A 20,487-nucleotide genomic window follows, 5' to 3' on the forward strand; every position below is an offset into this window, starting at 1 on the left:
AAGATATGTACAATTTCAGTGAGGCCATACAACAAATTTCAAGTCTGTGATCAACTGTTAAAAAAATAAAAAAATAAAAAGTTCCCTCAAAACCAGTGTGACAGACTGAACGACTGTTTGCAAACCGGGTACTGGTACAATTCAGAAATAACTTAAACAGAACAGGCGTAAACGTCGCAAAAAAGCTCCCCGCTCCCACCAATCAAAAAGAAAAGATCGATGTTATATGCTCGTGCTCCGAGGTTGGTGGTTAAGTAAATAACTAATTAATGATGCTTTAACGTTTAGTTATTAATGTAAATAACTAATTAATGATGCTTGGATTTTTGGAATTACAAAGATCAGATGAAGCGGTAAGTGGGCGGGGACCAGTCATCAGTCATCATTTACTTTTTTTAAGTTTTTACATAAAAATTGTCATTGATGGCGGGAGGAAACTCAAACTGCCAACATGGTAACCCGCAGCGATCTGACATGTACGATGTACAGTGTCCATGACGAACCTTCCCACGGGTAATGCACGCCAAGATTTTCACCGACGCAGTGCGAGTTGAGTAAATAGCTGATCATATACTGCTGAAACTGAAGTGATTCCTAACAAACTTCACGTAAGACCACGTAAACAATGACACGAGCCCACTGGAATTGCCTTTGTTTCATGTACATACGTGTCATCTAACTCTATACGTACATGTACTCTAGTAGTATGGTGGCTGATGGCGGCCATTTTTACCGCGCCTTCCTCCCCCCGTTTTATGAAAACCGCGACCTCCGCGCCCTCCGCGTGTTCCGCGACCTCGGCGAACTTGGCGCCTCCGCGGAAAACGCGGAGGGCATGGTTTTAACAAAAACGAGTTTTAACATTCCGCCAGTTCCGCGGGGGCGACAAGGTCGCGGTAGTCGCGGTTTTAATAAAATCGCGCCCTGCGCGACCCCGCGGACGACGCGGAAGGCACGTTTGGGGCATTCCGCGACCTCCGCGCGGTCAAAAATGGACGCTATCAGCCACCATACAGTAGGCCTATACCTGCGCACATATGCACCATACATGCAGCCACTCACAAAATGTATATTGTAATATTTTTTTGCATGTGGGTTCTCTCGTCTGAACTTCTTTCTTTAATCTAATCAGGGAACTTGTTGACAGGTATGAATTTTATCTGATAATGCCCACCTTAAGTTGATACAGCCGTACCGTCTGTAGGTCCGTGTATGTCGGTGACATGACCACTGTAAGAAACACAGCGTCAAGATCCGCCTGTCACTCTCATCGTTATCGCTTTGCGTGTTGGTAGAGGGCGCTCCGTCCAACGCAAAATAATCTCTGCACTCATGGCGTATGGATATCTTCAAAGAAGAGGGAAAGCAGTGCCCAGTTTTCCCTCGAAAGGAGTAATTTCACACCTGCATCCATGCAATCCTTGAAATAGTAAATCCTCCAAAGATCATTTTCGCTTACAGATTATATACCTCGATGCATGCAGGTATTTGAAGCCTCTTGGAAAAAAATTTAAATGAATTTCTGACAAAATAAAATAGTCCGTTAATTGAACGACACAATCTCATCTAAGCAGTGAGGTGAAAGCTCCACTCTATAGAGATCCGAGTTGATCTCTGTCAGGCATAGATTGGTTATAGATTTGAATCAAAATTTAATGCGGAGAGGAGCACAGGTTATTGCACAAAAGTTTGTGCAACATTTCCTTCTGTTATGGTTTTGGTAAAAAAAGCGTACTTCTAAATCAAGAACTTTTAATGCGTCTTGGAGAACTGATTTCTGTTAACATGAACAGTTTTCTTACTGCGTTTGCTCTGTTGAGCATATATGGAATATATACAGGTAAGATCCATTTAGTTATGTTTTTTGTAATGTCCCAGCACCGGCCAACCCACCCTCCTTCCCCGTATATTTAGCTTCTTTTTTTTGGGGAAAAACGATCACTGCTTCTCTTTTGTTTTCCATAATATCGTTGTTAAAACTTTCTGGTTTGGTCTCAGATTTATGCCGTGGGTGTCATACCGTAGAAGGTGACCTTGGATGGGATAGTTAACTGCCCGTGTATGGTGTATGCCAACCGTTCCTCTGTTTGGCTTCACGCTTACTCATGACATTGTTACAGCTGTACAGCTTTTTGGATTGGTCTCACATTTGTTTGTATATCTAACTTTGATAATAATGTTGGGCATCGCATTAAAATGAATTTTGAAGGGATTTGTGGCAGGTGAATTTTCGGTGCATTCGCCAAAAGCCCTTTTATCGCCGCCATGTACAGATAAAATCTAATCTTCCACCTTATACACAGACATTTAACTATCGATACACATTTCATTAGCTCGAAATTTCTGGCATAGACACCGAAAGTTTCTTTAAAGTGGTTCATTTCTCAGACTTTGTATAGATCTTCCAAGATCTTCCAAGTAGGAAGGTCTTCCAGCAGCCTGTGCATTGTCGCGGGTTCCCCCAGGGCTCTGCCCGGTTTTGTTCCACCATAATGCTGACCGCGGTCGCATAAGTGAAATACTCTTGAGTACTGCGTAAAACACCAATCATAAATAAATAAATAAATAAATAAATAAATAAATAAATAAATAAATAAATAAATAAATAAATAAATAAATCATAAGGCAACAGCCCCATTTTGAACTGGATGTCACGACTAGAATGTTATTATTCCTTGTGATACTGAAAACCATGAATGTTTCTATCTTACATGTTACAGGCTTTATTTACTATATATACATTATTTCTTAATTCAAAACGGAATCGGCATTTCAGGACTCCCGGGGTATTGGCAAATTAATGTAAGTAATATTGTGATTTTACGGTAGTTCGGCATAACACTCATAAACCTGCGTGAACTTCCGAAGCTCCTTAAATGCAGACGGCTTATTCACTTTGAAGCTAGTACTTTAGGTTAACTTGGAATGAATGAATGGGTCTCAACATTATCGTCTTGGATCAGCCGTCCTTCCTTGACGAGTGGTATAGGAATGTCCAACTTGAGGATTGCATTCCATACGATTTTCGTTTGGTTGCAGACTGCGCGTTGCCAGTGCGCCTGCGTGACGGACACGGGCCGCACGAAGGTCGAGTGGAGATTTTCTACAGGAATACCTGGGGCACGATCTGCGACGACGGGTGGATACTGAACGACGCTAAAGTTATCTGTCGAAGCCTGGGATATTCCGGGTAGGGTAAATCATTCATTTACTTTCATAAATAAATAAATAATGAAAGAAAGAAAGACCGAAAACAAATTGTAAACACCTAAAATTATACTTTTGTGTAAAAGAGGCAGATAATGCTAGAAAAACGCCAGACCTGTTTAGGCGCATAGACCTTCACAGATCTGGCGAGTTGTCATGCACACATGCACAGAAATCTGTAGATAATGTAGCGGTTCGTATATACCTTATATAGCAGTTCTGCATGCACACATAAGTGTCTAAGGTGTTTACTATGGCTGTAGACATTGAGGATTACACGGTTATAACATGACATTTTCGAGGTAATTAGGCCAGGTCCGATAGCTCAGTTGGTAGAGCGTCCGCTTCGGGGGCGGCAGTCCGAGGGTCAATCATGGATCGCGTCACCCTTAAGACCTTAAAAATGAAAGTTGTATTTTCCTCGCTGGGCGCTTAGCATTAAGGGGGTAGTGCAACGACAGGTTGAAACGTATCATTATAATGCCTCGCGTGGGCGGCTTACACGCCCTCGGTAAAGTTGTATGAGTGAAGAAACACAAGACAAAAGAGCCATGGAAATCCGTCCTGCAACGAGAAGGCACATTACATGCACTCTGAGGACTCCTTCGTAGTCATGTAACTACGACGTTTAACCCCGAGCACTCACTCGAAGTAATTTTTTGGTCTCATAATGAGCAAAACGGGTTCCGAGAAATTGATCTTGTGTGTAAGCGAGAGATTGTTGCAGTGGGAAAAGAGTCTCCCTGTGGGTAAACAGGCCTTCATGTATATTCTGAAATGGTCTTTGTCTGGGTAAATGTTTTTCTTATTCTCTTGTTTTGAGTAATGTTTCTTAATGTGAAACCATGTTTTAAGGAATAGCGTTTAAGTGAAAACTGAAAATAAGTTATTTCACAAGCCCTTAACACTTTTCGTGGGATACATCGATTGTTTTGTTTAAAATGGTCTCTTACCAGCTTACCACTGTTTTTTGACACTGGGATGTTACGGAATATTAAATCATATGCAATTTCCGAAAATTTGACTGAGTCCGATTGCGCAACATTTCATATCCTCAGCGACTCCTTAAAGTTAGTTCGTCTATCATGAAAATGTCATGTCCACAATGGCGAGGTGTGTACAAGGCGGTTTATAAAGTTGCTTTTCATGAATGCTTTGAATTAAGTCCAAGGTGAGGCCTAACTCCAAGGTGTGGTCTAACTTGTTTATGCGGAGGTTAACCCCGACGTTTAATTACATGTTGCGACCTCAGTGATTCAAAGCCAGCATATAAACTTGATTGCAAATTTCATCAGGTTTATTAGGCAAATCACTCAATCCCTAAATTAGAATCTATTGCATTTAGTTATTTTTGAAAATTGTTAGGTACGATGTATTTATATATTTATCTATGTATTTATTTATTCAATACACTACTCTCGCCCTTTTTACTTACAGTGGCGCAGTGTCTAGGCCAAACCACCGATCGTGCACGGTACGAGCCTAGTCGCTGGGCATCCTGAAGAATTCGTGTGTTTTACAGATAAACGTTGACCATAGTAGAGTAAGGCTTATGCCTTTTTGTTGGAATGTCTTGTGTTTCAGTAATAATGTCCAGTACTTCAGAGGGGGGACATTCAGATCGGGCACGGGAAACATCTGGTTGGATGATGTTTATTGCACCGGGCAAGAAGTCGCCATAGAAGATTGTAGTCACAGACCACTCGGTGAAAATAACTGTCATCACAGTGAAGATGCTGGTGTCAGCTGTCAGTCAAGTGAGCGACCTTACTTGATCTTGTTTTTTTCTTCACACGAAAACACGATGAAATAATCAGAATTCAGTTTGACCTTATTCTCAAAATAAAATTATGATGGTTCTCCGAGAATTGCTTTTGAATTTCACTTTTACTGAATTCAGTCAAGTTCCTGCCGCACATGGCACTTGAAATTTTCTAAACAAAATTGTTGAGTACACACATGTCTGTAATAAGACGACTAATAGAATACGACGCTTTATGCGCCGGCTTGATAGGTCTGTCCGACCATGACCTATGAGGCCGCGTGTTCAAATCCAGCCCTCGCTGCTTAAGCGTATTAAGCCAGAAAGATTTGCAAGTTACCGAAGGTTTATACTATTATTCATGCAGGGGAAAAATTCTCGAGTAAGGTGTTAAAATACCGTGCAAATTAAAGAACAAAAACGAACAATCAATCACATGAAATATGATAAAAAACATGAATTAAAAATGGCTTGTTGCTGTACTTTTGAACACGCAGTGGCCTCTTCAGTCCGACTGGTGGGCGGAAACACGACAGCCTCGGGCAGGGTGGAGGTATATGTGAACCGGACCGCCACCTGGGGGACCGTCTGTGATGACGCCTGGGACGTGAGAGAGGCGGGCGTAGTTTGTAGTCAGCTCGGTTTTAGGAGGTAAGAGGAGGTCTTCATGTCCGTCTGTTCCTTGACCATTAAGGTCACTGGTTCGAAACCAGTTCACTCTGACTTAGCCGTGACGTGGAAGAAGTGGGCGTCGTCTTCACTCACCGCGGCTGACGGCGGTAAGAGCCGTCTTAATGTTCATCTGGCCCCTGTTAAGTAAGGTCGCTGGTTCGAATCCAGTCCTCAGTAGCTTATACTTGTGACGTGATTCCTGGTACATGAAACATGCGAGCATCGGCTATGCTCAGCTCGGCTTAAGGAGTTTACAGTCATCTTAATATTCGTGTTGACAAGTATGGTCAGTGGTTCGAATCCAGCTGTCGCTGGCCATTCTACGAGTTTCTGTTGGGCAAGGAGCGCTGGTTTACTGCAGGTACCCCTATTCTTTCCACCATTAAGCCTAACTGCTCTAATAAGTAACTGTTGAGAAGCTAGTCAAATACTAAGCAAATCTAACAAATTATATCGACTGTCATTCCATGATTGTATTATCAGATGAACAACACATTGTGGAAAACTTTCATTCCGATAAAAGTAGTTAGCTTAATATCAGAAGATTAAGGAATTAATAAAAGGCGTAAAGCATAGACAGTAAAACCAGAGCGGCGACGAAAGTATGATAAATGGCAAATACGGCTTCATTTCAGTTTATCTCAGGCTTTCACTTTAGTGCTTAAATAGTGGCAAATTCCACGCCTCTTGAAGAATCGAATTGTTTATTTTATGTGGTTTTTTATTTGATGTCAGAACCCCAGCTGTCGCTGTCCCTGGGGCGTTTTTTGGCCAGGGTACCGGACCTATAGTGTATGACGACACAATGTGTGTCGGAACTGAGTCAAGTCTGAATCTCTGTCACTCAGTGAGGTTAACATCCGACTGTGATCATATGGAAGATGCTGGTGTCATCTGCTTAACAGGTGAGAGAGAGTTAACGTGGGTCAAGATACAGGTGTTAGATGTCATTCAATTGATGGAGGGGGGGGGGGGGGGGGCGGAGAGGGACATCTGACTGTGTTTACAGAGAAGATGCTGGTGTCATCTGCTTAACAGATGAGAGGGAGTTAAGGTGGGTCAAGACGCCGGTGTCACATGCCATTCAGTGAGGGGAACATCCAACTTGGGCACATAGAAGATGCCGGTGTTATCTGTGTAACAGGGTAGAGAGTAAAGGTGGGTCAAGATACAGGTGTCAACTGCCACTAAGTGAGGGAAACATTCGACTTTGGTTCCAGAGAAGATGCTGGTGTCATCTGCTTAACAGGTGAGAGGGAGTTAAGGTGAGTCAAGATACAGGGGTTAGCCGTCACTCAGTGACGGGAACATCAACCTGTGCTTACAGAAAAAAGAGGTGTTAAGAACATTCGAGTCTGGTTACAGAGAAGATACTGGTGTCACCTGCTTAACATGTGAGAGGGAGTTAAGGTGGGTCAAGTTACAGGTGTCGCCTGTCTCTCAGTGAGGGGAACATCCGACTATGGTCACATAGAAGATGCTGGTGTCATCTGCTTAAAAGGTGAGAGGGAGTTAAAATGGGTCAAGTTACAGGTGTCACCTGTAACTCAGTGAGCGGGAAATCCGACTGTGGTTACAGAGAAGATGCCGGTGTAATCTGTGTAACAGGGTAGAGAGTAAAGGTGGGTCAAAATACAGGTGTTAGCCGTCACTCAATGAGGAGAACATCCGACTGTGGTAACACAATATGCTAGTGTCATCTGCTTAAAAGGTGAAAGGGAGTTAAGGTGGGTCAAGTTACAGGTGTCACTTGTCACTCAGTGAGCGGAAAATCCGACTGTGGTTACAGAAAAGATGCCGGTGTAATCTGTGTAACAGGGTAGAGAGTTAAGGTGAGTCAAGATACAGGTGTTAGCCGTCACTCAGTGAGGAGAACATCAACCTGTGCTAACAGAAAAAACAGGTGTTATGGTGGAGTAGGTACAGTTGTTGATTAGAGTCAGGATCGAAGCCTAAGGCAGTGGACTCTGTAACTTTAAATAACCGTAAAACTTTGAGGATAAAATTATGCCCTTTGATCAGTTTTCGCCGTTTTGATTTTTTTAGAAAACGCAACCTTGTCTTTGGAGGATATTAGGCTGGAGGGTGGGGTTAGTGAGTATGAAGGTCGTTTGGAGGTCAAAGTTGCCGACTACTGGGGTACGGTGTGCGACAGAGGGTTCACGACAAACGCAGCTCACGTAGCCTGCAGGATGATGGGTTGGAGGTATGTCTACAAAGATTAGTGCCACCGCAAACTTCATGAGTATCGCATCCCGGTACACATACACAAAGATTAGTGCCACCCGCAAACTTCATGAGTATCACATCCCGTTACACATACACAAAGATTAGTGCCACCCACAAACTTCATGAGTATCGCATCCCGGTACACATACACAAAGATTAGTGCCACCCACAAACTTCATGAGTATCGCATCCCGGTACACATACACAAAGATTAGTGCCAGCCGCAAACTTCATGAGTATCGCATCCCGGTACAAATACACAAAGATTAGTGCCACCCGCAAACTTCATGAGTATCGCATCCCGGTACACATACACAAAGATTAATGCCAGCCGCAAACTTCATGAGTATCGCATCCCGGTACACATACACAAAAGATTAGTGCCACCCACAAACTTCATGAGTATCGCATCCCGGTACAAAAACACTTAAAACTAACAACTTTTGTGGAGGTGTAATTATTATATGTCAGTTAATGTTGAACACCCTGTAAAGCGTGAGCATATGGCCCAAATTTTCACTAGGTAGCCCATTTAGAATGATTCCTGGTTTGGGTATTTCGGTGAAGATTTAATTTCGTCAAACCTGCATTTCAGTTGTCGGCCATCCTCGATTTCCTGGCCGCCACACAAGGAATGTGATAATTTACAAATGGTGGCACGTAACTGATGACATTCACTCACGTGTCAATTTGCTCCACTTAGTGTTTTATTCCAGCTTTTCTCGTAAAGGCTCACAAAAGTAGTAACTTACATGCTGTCTGAATATGCATATACCTGAAGAAATTCTATACCTTCAAATCTGTTTGATTTTACAGCGGAGGACAATTCCTGCGGAGAAATATGGGGAAAACAAACGGACCAATATGGCTATCAGATGTGAGGTGTTCAGGCTCTGAGAAGTCTCTCATGGACTGTGCACACCGGGACCTGGGGACATCCTCCTGTTCTCACTCACAAGACGTCCTTATTTCCTGTACCTCAGGTGAGTTAGTCTGTCATGGACTGTGGACACATGGACCTGGGGACATCCTCCTGTTCTCACTCACAAAATGTCCTTATTCCCTGTACCAAAGGTGAGTTAGTCTGTCATGGACTGTGGATACAAGGGCCTGGGGACAGTCACCTGTTCTCACTCACAAGACGTCCTTATTTCCTGTACCCCAGGTGAGTTAGTCTGCCATGGTCTGTGGATACAAGGACCTGGGGACATCCTCCTGTTCTCACTCACAAGACGTCCTTATTTCCTGTACCGCAGGTGAGTTAGTCTGTCATGGACTGTGGACACAAGGACCTGGGGACATCCTCCTGTTCTCACTCAAAAGACGTCCTTATTTACTGTACCCCAGGTGAGTTAGTCTGTCATGGACTGTGGACACATGGACCTGGGGACATCCTCCTGTTCTCACTCACAAGACGTCCTTACTTACTGTACCCCAGGTGAGTTAGTCTGTCATGGACTGTGGACACAGGGACCTGGGGACATCCTCCTGTTCTCACTCACAAGATGTCCTTATTTCCTGTACCCCAGGTGAGTTAGTCTGTCATGGTCTGTGGATACAAGGACCTGAGGACATCCTCCTGTTCTCACTCACAAGACGTCCTTATTTCCTGTACCCCAGGTGAGTTAGTCTGTCATGGACTGTGGACACATGGACCTGGGGACATCCTCCTGTTCTCACTCACAAGACGTCCTTACTTACTATACCCCAGGTGAGTTAGTCTGTCATGGACTGTGGACACAGGGACCTGGGGACATCCTCCTGTTCTCACTCACAAGATGTCCTTATTTCCTGTACCCCAGGTGAGTTAGTCTGTCATGGTCTGTGGATACAAGGACCTGAGGACATCCTCCTGTTCTCACTCACAAGACGTCCTTATTTCCTGTACCCCAGGTGAGTTAGTCTGTCATGGACTGTGGACACAAGGACCTGGGAACATCCTCCTGTTCTCACTCACAAGATGTCCTTATTTCCTGTACCCCAGGTGAGTTAGTCTGTCATGGACTGTGGACACAAGGGCCTGGGGACATCCTCCTGTTCTCACTCACAAGACGTCCTTATTTCCTGTACCCCAGGTGAGTTAGTCTGTCATGGACTGTGGACACAAGGACCTGAGGACATCCTCCTGTTCTCACTCACAAGATGTCCTTATTTGCTGTACCCCAGGTGAGTTAGTCTCTCACGGACAGTAGAAACCGGGACCTGGGGACATCCTCTTGTTCTCACTCACAAGACGTCCTTATTTCCTGTACCCCAGGTGAGTTAGCCTGTCATGGACTGTGGACACAAGGACCTGGGGACAGTCACCTGTTCTCACTCACAAGATGTCCTTATTTCCTGCACCCCAGGTGAGTTAGTCTCTCTCGGACTGTAGACACAGGGACCTGGGGACATCCTCCTGTTCTCACTCACAAGACGTCCTTATTTCCTGTAACCAAGGTGAGTTAGCCAGTCATGGACTGTGGACACAAGGACCTTGGGACAGTCACCTGTTCTGACTCACAAGACGTCCTTATTTCCTGTACCCCAGGTGAGTTAGTCTGTCATGGTCTGTGGATACAAGGACCTGGGGACATCCTCCTGTTCTCACTCACAAGACGTCCTTATTTCCTGTACCCCAGGTGAGTTAGTCTGTCATGGACTGTGGACACAAGGACCTGGGAACATCCTCCTGTTCTGACTCACAAGATGTCCTTATTTCCTGTACCCCAGGTGAGTTAGTCTGTCATGGACTGTGGACACAAGGGCCTGGGGACATCCTACTGTTCTCACTCACAAGACGTCCTTATTTCCTGTACCCCAGGTGAGTTAGTCTGTCATGGACTGTGGACACAAGGACCTGAGGACATCCTCCTGTTCTCACTCACAAGATGTCCTTATTTGCTGTACCCCAGGTGAGTTAGTCTCTCACGGACAGTAGAAACCGGGACCTGGGGACATCCTCTTGTTCTCACTCACAAGACGTCCTTATTTCCTGTACCCCAGGTGAGTTAGCCTGTCATGGACTGTGGACACAAGGACCTTGGGACAGTCACCTGTTCTCACTCACAAGATGTCCTTATTTCCTGCACCCCAGGTGAGTTAGTCTCTCTCGGACTGTAGACACAGGGACCTGGGGACATCCTCCTGTTCTCACTCACAAGACGTCCTTATTTCCTGTAACCAAGGTGAGTTAGCCAGTCATGGACTGTGGACACAAGGACCTTGGGACAGTCACCTGTTCTGACTCACAAGACGTCCTTAATTCTTGTACCCCAGATGAGTTATATCTATGCTGTAACGGCTCGTGGGCACGAAGACGTGGGCCATCAAGATTCTCAGCTAGTCATATGACTGTGTTTTATAGTCTACCTATACCCACAGTGCCATACCTTCAGCATGTAACCTATTCCTGGGTAAAAACTACCTACCCCTCAATAACAACGGCATACTCCCATTAAATCGCCCAAACCATCTGAAATTCCTGGCAGGAATAAAGACAAATAGCCATGGGATCGACCCTGTCGGGCTTATCTTCCGTCAATCCGAAGCGACATTGTTCATGTCGTGTGAAATGTGCGACTTCTATGCATTCCATGGATAAATGGATTGATGAAATATAGTTGTGAAACTGTGAAATGAAATTTGTAAAAGCTAAGTCTTCAGGTTTTAAAATGAATGGGAATGTTGCCACCTACAGCATCGATTTAAAGATTCAGATATTAACCTCGCAGCCTGAAATGTGGGATTAAGAAAGTTTAGCTTAGACCTTTCGGCTGCGATACCCAACTCGACATGTCTTTAATGGCTGGTCGGTGTTAGGGTAAATTTTGAGAAATGGCCTTTGAATTGGCTGAGATTAAGACAACATGGAAATTTAGAAAACTGGCACAGCTATTGTGAATTTGCACAGGTTTCTTGTTATATATAAAAAAACTAAAAACCATCCCATGAACCAATCAAGTCCTTGAAATGACTGTAAAACAGGCACTGCCCAGTACATTTGCATGTGTACTAATTATGAGTGTTTCCTTGGTTGAGGTGGTTAGCGAAGCGCAATGACCCAGGAGCCTCTCATGAATTCGGTCGTTGTGGGTTCAAGTCCAGCTCTTGTCAGTTTCCTCTTCAGCCGTATGTGGGAAGGTCTGGCAGTCCGGTCTCCTCCCGTAATGCTGACCGCCGTCGAATAAGTGAAATATTCCAGTATATGTTCAAATCCAGTGTAGAACACCAATCAAATGTAGGCCTACGGTGAACCTGTCACACCAGCGTGTTCTCATGTAGGTCAACGCAGAATCGTTCACACCATTGTGTTTTCATGTAGATTGCGGAGTTTCTGTCACACCAGCCTGTTCTCATGTAGGCCTACAGAGAATGGTTCACACCATCGTGTTCTCATGTAGGCCTAAGCAGAATCTGTCACACCATCGTGTTCTCATGTAGGCCTACGGAGAATATGTCACACCATCGTGTTCTCATGTAGGCCTACAGAGAATGGTTCGCACCATCGTGTTCTCATGTAGGTCAACGCAGAATCTGTCACACCATCGTGTTCTCATGTAGGCCTACAGAGAATGGTTCACACCATCGTGTTCTCATGTAGGCCTAAGCAGAATCTGTCACACCATCGTGTTCTCATGTAGGCCTACGGAGAATATGTCACACCATCGTGTTCTCATGTAGGCCTACAGAGAATGGTTCACACCATCGTGTTCTCATGTAGGCCTAAGCAGAATCTGTCACACCATCGTGTTCTCATGTAGGCCTACGGAGAATATGTCACACCATCGTGTTCTCATGTAGGCCTACAGAGAATGGTTCGCACCATCGTGTTCTCATGTAGGTCAACGCAGAATCTGTCACACCATCGTGTTCTCATGTAGGCCTACGGAGAATATGTCACACCATCGTGTTCTCATGTAGGCCTACAGAGAATGGTTCACACCATCGTGTTCTCATGTAGGCCTAAGCAGAATCTGTCACACCATCGTGTTCTCATGTAGGCCTACGGAGAATATGTCACACCATCGTGTTCTCATGTAGGCCTACGGAGAATATGTCACACCATCGCGTTCTCATGTAGGCCTACGGAGAATATGTCACACCAGCGTGTTCTCATGTAGGCCTACGGAGAATATGTCACACCATCGTGTTCTCATGTAGGCCTAACCAGAATCTGTCACACCATCGTGTTCTCATGTAGGCCTACGCAGAATCTGTCACACCATCGTGTTCTCATGTAGGCCTACGCAGAATCTGTGACACCATCGTGTTCTCATGTAGGCCTACAGAGAACGGTTCACACCATCGTGTTCTCATGTAGGCCTAAGCAGAATCTGTCACACCATCGTGTTCTCATGTAGGCCTACGGAGAATATGTCACACCATCGTGTTCTCATGTAGGCCTACGCAGAATCTGTCACACCATCGTGTTCTCATGCAGGCCTTCGTTACAGGTTCTCACGCTAGTTCAGATTGGACTATTCTAATCAACTATCATCTCTGACCAGTGAGACCATGTGATCGAATCCAGCGTTCGGTTATACGGCATCTGCTGAAGGTCGACGGTTTACTCCGGACATTTCAGCTTCATACGCCCATAAACCTGACCTCATGATAAATCAATAAATCAGTCAATCAATGATGTTTATTACAGCTACTTCCCAAGATCTACCTATTCGCCTGGTTGGAGGTTCGACCGCGTACGAGGGTCGTGTGGAGGTGTCTCACCAGGGAACCTGGGGGACAGTCTGTGACGACTCGTGGGACGCCAGGGACGCAGCCGTTGTCTGCCAGATGCTAAACTATTCCAGGTCAGATTTGTAGCCATCGGGTCAGATTGTGGTCATTTTCTCAGGCACTAAATCAGATTTCTAGTCAGATTTTCTGGTCTCCAATTATAGTAAGTAAGTCGGGTTTGTAGTCGCCTGGTCAGATTTGTAGTCATCAATGTATAGTTGTAATCAGTAAATCAGATTTGTAGTCACTAAATCTGATTTATTGTCACTTAATCAGATTTGTCGCCACTGGGTCATATTTGTAGTCATCAGGGCAATTTTGTTGTCACATGGTTGGATTTATAGTCACCAAGTCAAAATTGCAATCATGAGGTCAGATTTGTAGTCACTATTTTAGATTTGTAGTTACTAGGTCAGAATTGTAGTCAGTAGATCAGATTTGTAGTCACTATGTCAGATTTGTAGTCAGTAGGTCAGATTTGTAGTCAGTAGGTCAGATTTGTAGTCACTAAGTTAGATTTATAGTCACTTTGTCAGATTTGTGGTCACCCGATCAGATTTCCCGTCACAATTTAAACAGATATATAAATTATGAATTACTTTGTGCTATAATCATCTGTGATTTAGTGCAAACTCATTTATAAGCTTTGGTACATGTTACAATGATTGCCCTAGCCTAAGCAGTGTATAAACAATGAGTGCCGTAGTATAAGCATTAATTGTCGTAGTGTAAGCAATGATTTCCGCAGTGTTTTATTCGTTCATTTCATTGGTGTTTTACTCCGTACTCAAAAATTTTTCACTTATACGAAGGCGACCAGCAATATGGTGGGAGGAAACCCGGGGAAATTCAAGACTATCCGCAGGTTGGTGAACGACCTTCCCACGTACCCCCGGAGGGGAAGCCATCATGAGCTGGGCCTCCCATTCGCATTGGTGAGAGACTCAAGTGTCATTATGCTAGGACACTAACCACCTCGGGGACCAAGGTCCTTCGATTGCCGTACTGTAAGCATTGCCTGTCGTACTGTAAGCTGTGATTGCGCTACCATATAGGGCAACTGTCGTAGTGTAAGCACTTATTTTCGTAGAGTAGTCATTGATTGCCGCAGTGTAAGCAGTGATTGCCGTCATGTAACCATTGATTGAAGTAGTTTAAGCAGTGATTGCCATATTGTGATGATTCATTGCCCTATTGTAAGCATTCATTGCCGTAGTGTAAACAATGAATGTCGTTGTGTAAGTATTGATTGATTGGCACAGTGTAAGCAGTGTTTGCCGTAGTATAAGCAGTGATTGGCGTAGTGTAAGCAGTGTTTGCCGTAACCTAAGCAGTGTTTGCCGTGGTGTAATTACTGATTGTCGTAGTATAAGCAGTGATTGGCATAGTGTAAGCAGTGATTGCAGCAGCGTACTTTGTTCTCAGTGACGGAGCGGTGGCTGTATCTAAGCACGGGTTTGGGATGGGACAGGGGCCGATCCTCTTGGATGACGTGGAATGTGAAGGCAGCGAGAGCAGCCTGACCCTGTGTAACATCGACGGACGGTGGAATATAACCAATTGTGACCACTCTGAGGACGCAGGTGTCATTTGTCATCCAGGTAACGGATTACAGGTCACTTCCATGTTGACAAAACAAATATGGGAATTACATGGGGCTGTTTAGTTCCATTGTCACTGTCATCTGGGTTCTGGCCGGTATCCTATCCCATACTGCTGGCCACCGTCGTATAAGTGAAATATTCTTGAGTACAGCGTAAAACACCAACCAAATAAATAAATAAATAAAAATAAATAAATAAATCGATACCCGCCTAAAATAGCACTTTCTGGAAACACAGCATCGACGCATGGGTAAACCAATATTTTAAATGAATAGAAAATATTCACTGGGATTTATTCTCCCTGTGCAACTTTACTCCTAGGTTGCTTGGCTGTTTGGCATCTGATATTATGTTGAATAAAGAAAGACACTGACTGTGTAAAACTCCCAGAACCCTCTGGGTAGCTTGTTGATACAGTGGTAGAATAACACGACCGTTATCAAGGATTATTTTCATACACAGGAATGATTAATTCTCTTTTAAAGTTGTTTGATTGATTGGAGCTTGAAGCCGTGCTCAAGAATGTTTCACTTGAATGACGGGGTCAGGTTTATTGGGGAAGGAAACCGGAGTGCCGGGAGGAAACCGTTGACAAGCCTCTTGACTTATAGCGAGTGTCAATACAGCGACAGCTAGATTCGAGTAGACGACTTCATTGTTCAAGGGCCTGATGATCCCAGTGAACCAGCCATTCAATGACGTGAGCCATCGAGGTCACCCCTTGATTTGAATTTGATTTCTTCTTGATTTGAAGTAAAAAGCTCGGATGTAAGGTTCTTATGTTGTTAAACTCCTTGTAAACCTGTCACCAATGCGGTCACTGTGAGTTCAAGTCCAGCTCATGCTGGCTTCCACTCCAGCCGTACGTGGGGAGGTCTGTCAGCAGCCTACAGTTGGTCGTGGTTTCCCCCGGTCACTGGCCGGTTTCCACTCACCACAATGCTGGCCGTCGTCGTATATGTGAAATATTCTTGAGCACGGCGTAAAACACCAATCAAATAAATCAGTTCACTTTTCACGGTATACTTGTTGATACACAGCAAAACGTACAGGACTAGCCCCTAATTATAAAAATGCAAATATTTAGGAGTAGAAGACCATAAACTTGTTTTGTGTGTCGTTGTAGCGGGCACCGTGTTAACGAATGTCTCAGTCCGACTGGTGGGAGGTCCGGACCCACACACAGGGAGACTTGAGGTGTTTCACAACAACCAGTGGGGTACAGTCTGTGACGACGGCTTCGATCTAAATGCTGCCAAAGTTGTCTGCCGGATGCTTGGATACCTAACGTAAGCTCATATTCATCCACATTTACCTCCTCGTATTCATCCATATTTAACTCCTCATATTCAATCCACATATACTTCCTCATTCATCCACATTGACCTCCTCATATCCATCCATATTTAACTCCTCATATTCATCCACATTTAACTCCTCATATTCATCCACATATACTTCCTCATTCATCCACATTTACCTCATCATATTCATCCACATATACTTCCTCATTCATCCACATTTACCTCCTCATATACATCCATATTTACCTCATCATATTCATCCACATTTAACTCTTCATATTCAATCCACATATATTTCCTCATTCATCCACATTGACCTCATCATATTAATCCACATACATCATTCATCCACATTTACATCCTCATATTCATCCACATTTAAACTCCTCGTGTTCATCTACATTTTAATACTCATACATTATTTCCAAACCTAAGATCAAAATAATTTATTTATTTATTTGATTGGTGTTTTACGCCGTGCTCAAGAATATTTTTCACGTATACGACGGTGGCCAGCATTATGGTGGGTGGAAACCGGGCACAGCCCGGGGAAACCCACGACGATCCGCAGGTTGCTGGGTGTCATTTGAATTGCAATATCCAAACATAACCCACGACGATCCGCAGGTGGCTGGTAGACCTTCTCGCGTACGGCCGGAGAGAAAGCCAGCGTGAGCTGTACTTGAACTCACAGCGACCGCATTGGTGAGACGGTCCTGAGTCATTACGCGGCGCTAGCGCGCTAACCACGGAGGCCTTAACATCAAAATAATAACGATAAGACTACAATGCACTAACAACGGTTCCGTTATCATCCAAATATACAATGCGGATTACCCAGTCTGTTTTATTTTTGTCCAGGTTTAACATGACTGTGTTACGACAGGCTCATTTTGGGGCAGGAACTGGGCCAATTCTCCTGGACGATGTGGTGTGTCAAGGCTCAGAATCCAGCCTAGCCTTGTGCGGCAGCCGGGGTTGGGGGCGGTCAAACTGTGGTCACGCGGAGGATGTGTCCATGTCGTGCGCAGGTAAGGTTGGGGGCGGTCAAACTGTGGTCACGCGGAGGATGTGTCCATGTCGTGCGCAGGTAAGGATGGGGGCGGTCAAACTGTGGTCACGCGGAGGATGTGTCCATGTCGTGCGCAGGTGAGGATGGGGTGGTCAAACTGTGGTCACGCGGAGGATGTGTCCATGTCGTGCGCAGGTAATGATGGGGGCGGTCAAACTGTGTCCACGTCGTGCGCAGGTAAAGGTGGGGGCGTGCGCAGGTGGGAAATGAGGGTGGTCAAACTGTGGACACGCAGAGAATGTGTCCATGTCGTGGCTGGTCGGGGGGTGGGGGGGGGGGGAGGGTGGTCAAACTGCGGGCACGCGGAGGATGTTTCCATGTCGTGTGCTGGTGGGGGCTGGGGAAGGTCAAACTGTGGACACGCGGAGGATGTTCCCATGTCGTGTGCCGGTAGGGGGGTGACGGTGGTCAAACTGTTGACACGAGGAAGATGTGTCCACGTCCTGTGCTCCTGTGCAGGAGGGAGGGGGGTGAGGGTGGTAGGGGGAGGTCAAGCTGTGGACACGCGGAGGATGTGTCCATGTAGATAGGGGAGGGGCGTTAATAATAGGAATATGAATCTGAAATGATGCATAAAGACATTTACAGGCGTCAAGTACAGACGATTTAATACTCAAGTGGAAAAGACCTGTGAGAATTGCGCCGAAAAATCCGTCTAATAAATTGGCCTGATCAGCCGTGTGAACAGATCAGCTTGAAAGTGCACGTCTAAGATTTTATTTTCATACCGGTGCTATTAACTAGCATGAATGTTAGACGTAAATCGGTTGTTCAGTCATTTTCTCAATATATTTGTCTTAATCGTTATTAAGAAAGACACTTTCTGAATAATGATAACATTGTTACAAAAAACCCACTTTCTCCATGACATATCGTCGCCATATGACTGAAAATTGTTAAGTACGACGATGAAACCCTAAGCACTCACACTAAAACGAGATAAAGTATTTCATTTATTTATTTTACTTGTACTTATCGCTGCACTCGAGGATTTTTCACGTCTTTGGAAGTGTTCAATTTTATGGTTGGATGAAACCGGAGTGCCGTTTGCCAGTACAACCTTTAGGATTTGAGTCGCTGCCGAAACAACATGAGCTGACTTCAAAAATGCCAGCTCATTGTTCAAGGGCCTAAAACAGCGAGAACTTATTTCAGAAAGGCGAGTTCATTGTGTAAGGGGTGTAAAGCAGCGGGAGGTGATTTTAGAAACACGAGTTCATGGTGTAAGGAGTGTCAAGCAGCGGGAGCTGGGTTTAGAAACGCGAGCTCAATGTGTAAGGGGCATGAAGCAGCGGGAGCTCGTTTTAGAAACGCGAGCTCATTGTGTAACGGGCATGAAGCAGCGGGAGCTGGTTTTAGGAACGCGAGCTCATTGTGTAAGAGGCATGAAAAGTGAGCGTTGGATTGATATACGCGAAATCGTAGGTCAAAGGGCTAAAACAGCGAGAGCTGAATTGGAAGACGAGTTCATTTTCAAAGCAGCCAATACAGGGAAAACTTTGTTTCAAACACGCGAGCTCATTGATTAAGGGGCTAAATCAACGAGAACTGGTGATCTGGTTTCAAACACGCGAGCTCATTGATTAAGGGGCTAAATCAACGAGAACTGGTGATCTGGTTTCAAATACCCGAGCTCATAAGGCAAGGGGATGGTCGTCTTTTAATTTGTATCCATCATTATTAGCACTGTTATCTCTTTGAAAAACAAATTTTTTATACGAAGGTGTAAAAATTATTGAGATGATCTTTCCATCACTTAAAAAGTAAAATAATGCTTCATCGGGTGATCTGCATATTTAATTATAGGTGGTCCTGCAAGTGTCAATGTCTCAGTACGGCTTGTGGGAGGACAGAGCTCTCATGAGGGGCGAGTGGAGGTATCACTTGGTGACAGTGGAGAATGGGGTACCGTGTGTGACGCCCACTGGGATGCTAACACAGCTGCGGTTGTGTGTCGTATGCTCGGTCTGCCTAGGTAAGTGTCACAACGAACATAGGTATTGTGTCACAACCAACACAGGTATTGTGTCACAACCAACGCAGGTAGTATATGATTTAAAGGCCATCATGTGATTAAAACATTTGAACGTTTCCAGTTAATGTGACCTCAGTCAACTTTACAGTGACGACGGACGGTTCCTAGCCCAGAGGTTGGAGTTTCTTTGAACAGGGGTGAGTTGTATATTCATTGTGACCCCAGTCGATATTACAGTGACGATCGACGGTTTCCAGCCCAGAAATTGGAGTTTCTTTGAACCAGGTGAGGTGCATAACCAGTGTGACCTCAGTTTCTTTTGACGGTGCTCATCCCAGGGACTGGAGTTTCCTCGGGCTGGGATGATGCGCACATTTAATGTTAGCTCAGTTTGTTATCCAGTGACGGTGCTCATCCCAGGAATCGGAGTTTCCTCGGACTGGGATGATGCCCACATTTAATGTTAGCTCAGTTTGTTATCCAGTGACGGTGCTCATCCCAGGAATCGGAGTTTCCTCGGGCTGGGATGATGTCCACATTTAATGTTAGCTCAGTTTGTTATCCAGTGACGGTGCTCAGCCCAGGAATTGGCGTTTCCTCGGGATGGGACATGCCAATATTTAATGTGACCTCACTTTGTTTCGCAGTGACGGTGCTCAGCCCAGGACTGGTAGTTTCTTTGGGCCGGGCTCGGGTCGCGTCGCCTTGGGGATGTGCGGTGTACAGGACAGGAGGGGTCACTGGAGCAGTGTAATCATTCGCCCTGGTGGTCTTCCAGGTGTCACCACAGTCATGACGCAGGAGTCATATGTGGGGGAGGTCAGTGTACAAGGTGTTTCTCGTCTGTCGATGTGTTCCAGAGGATATGTCACGTCACATATATTGCAAAAAATTTGTCTCAAATGACACAGAAGGCAATTTGTAAGAAGGAATCGTCGAACATT

General features: G+C 44.9%; 1 pseudogene; it reads left to right on the forward strand.

Moving 5' to 3' along the window:
- Positions 1–706: 706 nt before the first annotated feature.
- LOC135481047 (deleted in malignant brain tumors 1 protein-like) overlaps positions 707–20,487 on the forward strand; it is a 70,157-nt pseudogene continuing 50,376 nt past the window's right edge.

The sequence above is a fragment of the Liolophura sinensis genome, chromosome 13, assembly GCF_032854445.1.
Source record: "Liolophura sinensis isolate JHLJ2023 chromosome 13, CUHK_Ljap_v2, whole genome shotgun sequence".
NCBI lineage: Eukaryota > Metazoa > Mollusca > Polyplacophora > Chitonida > Chitonidae > Liolophura > Liolophura sinensis.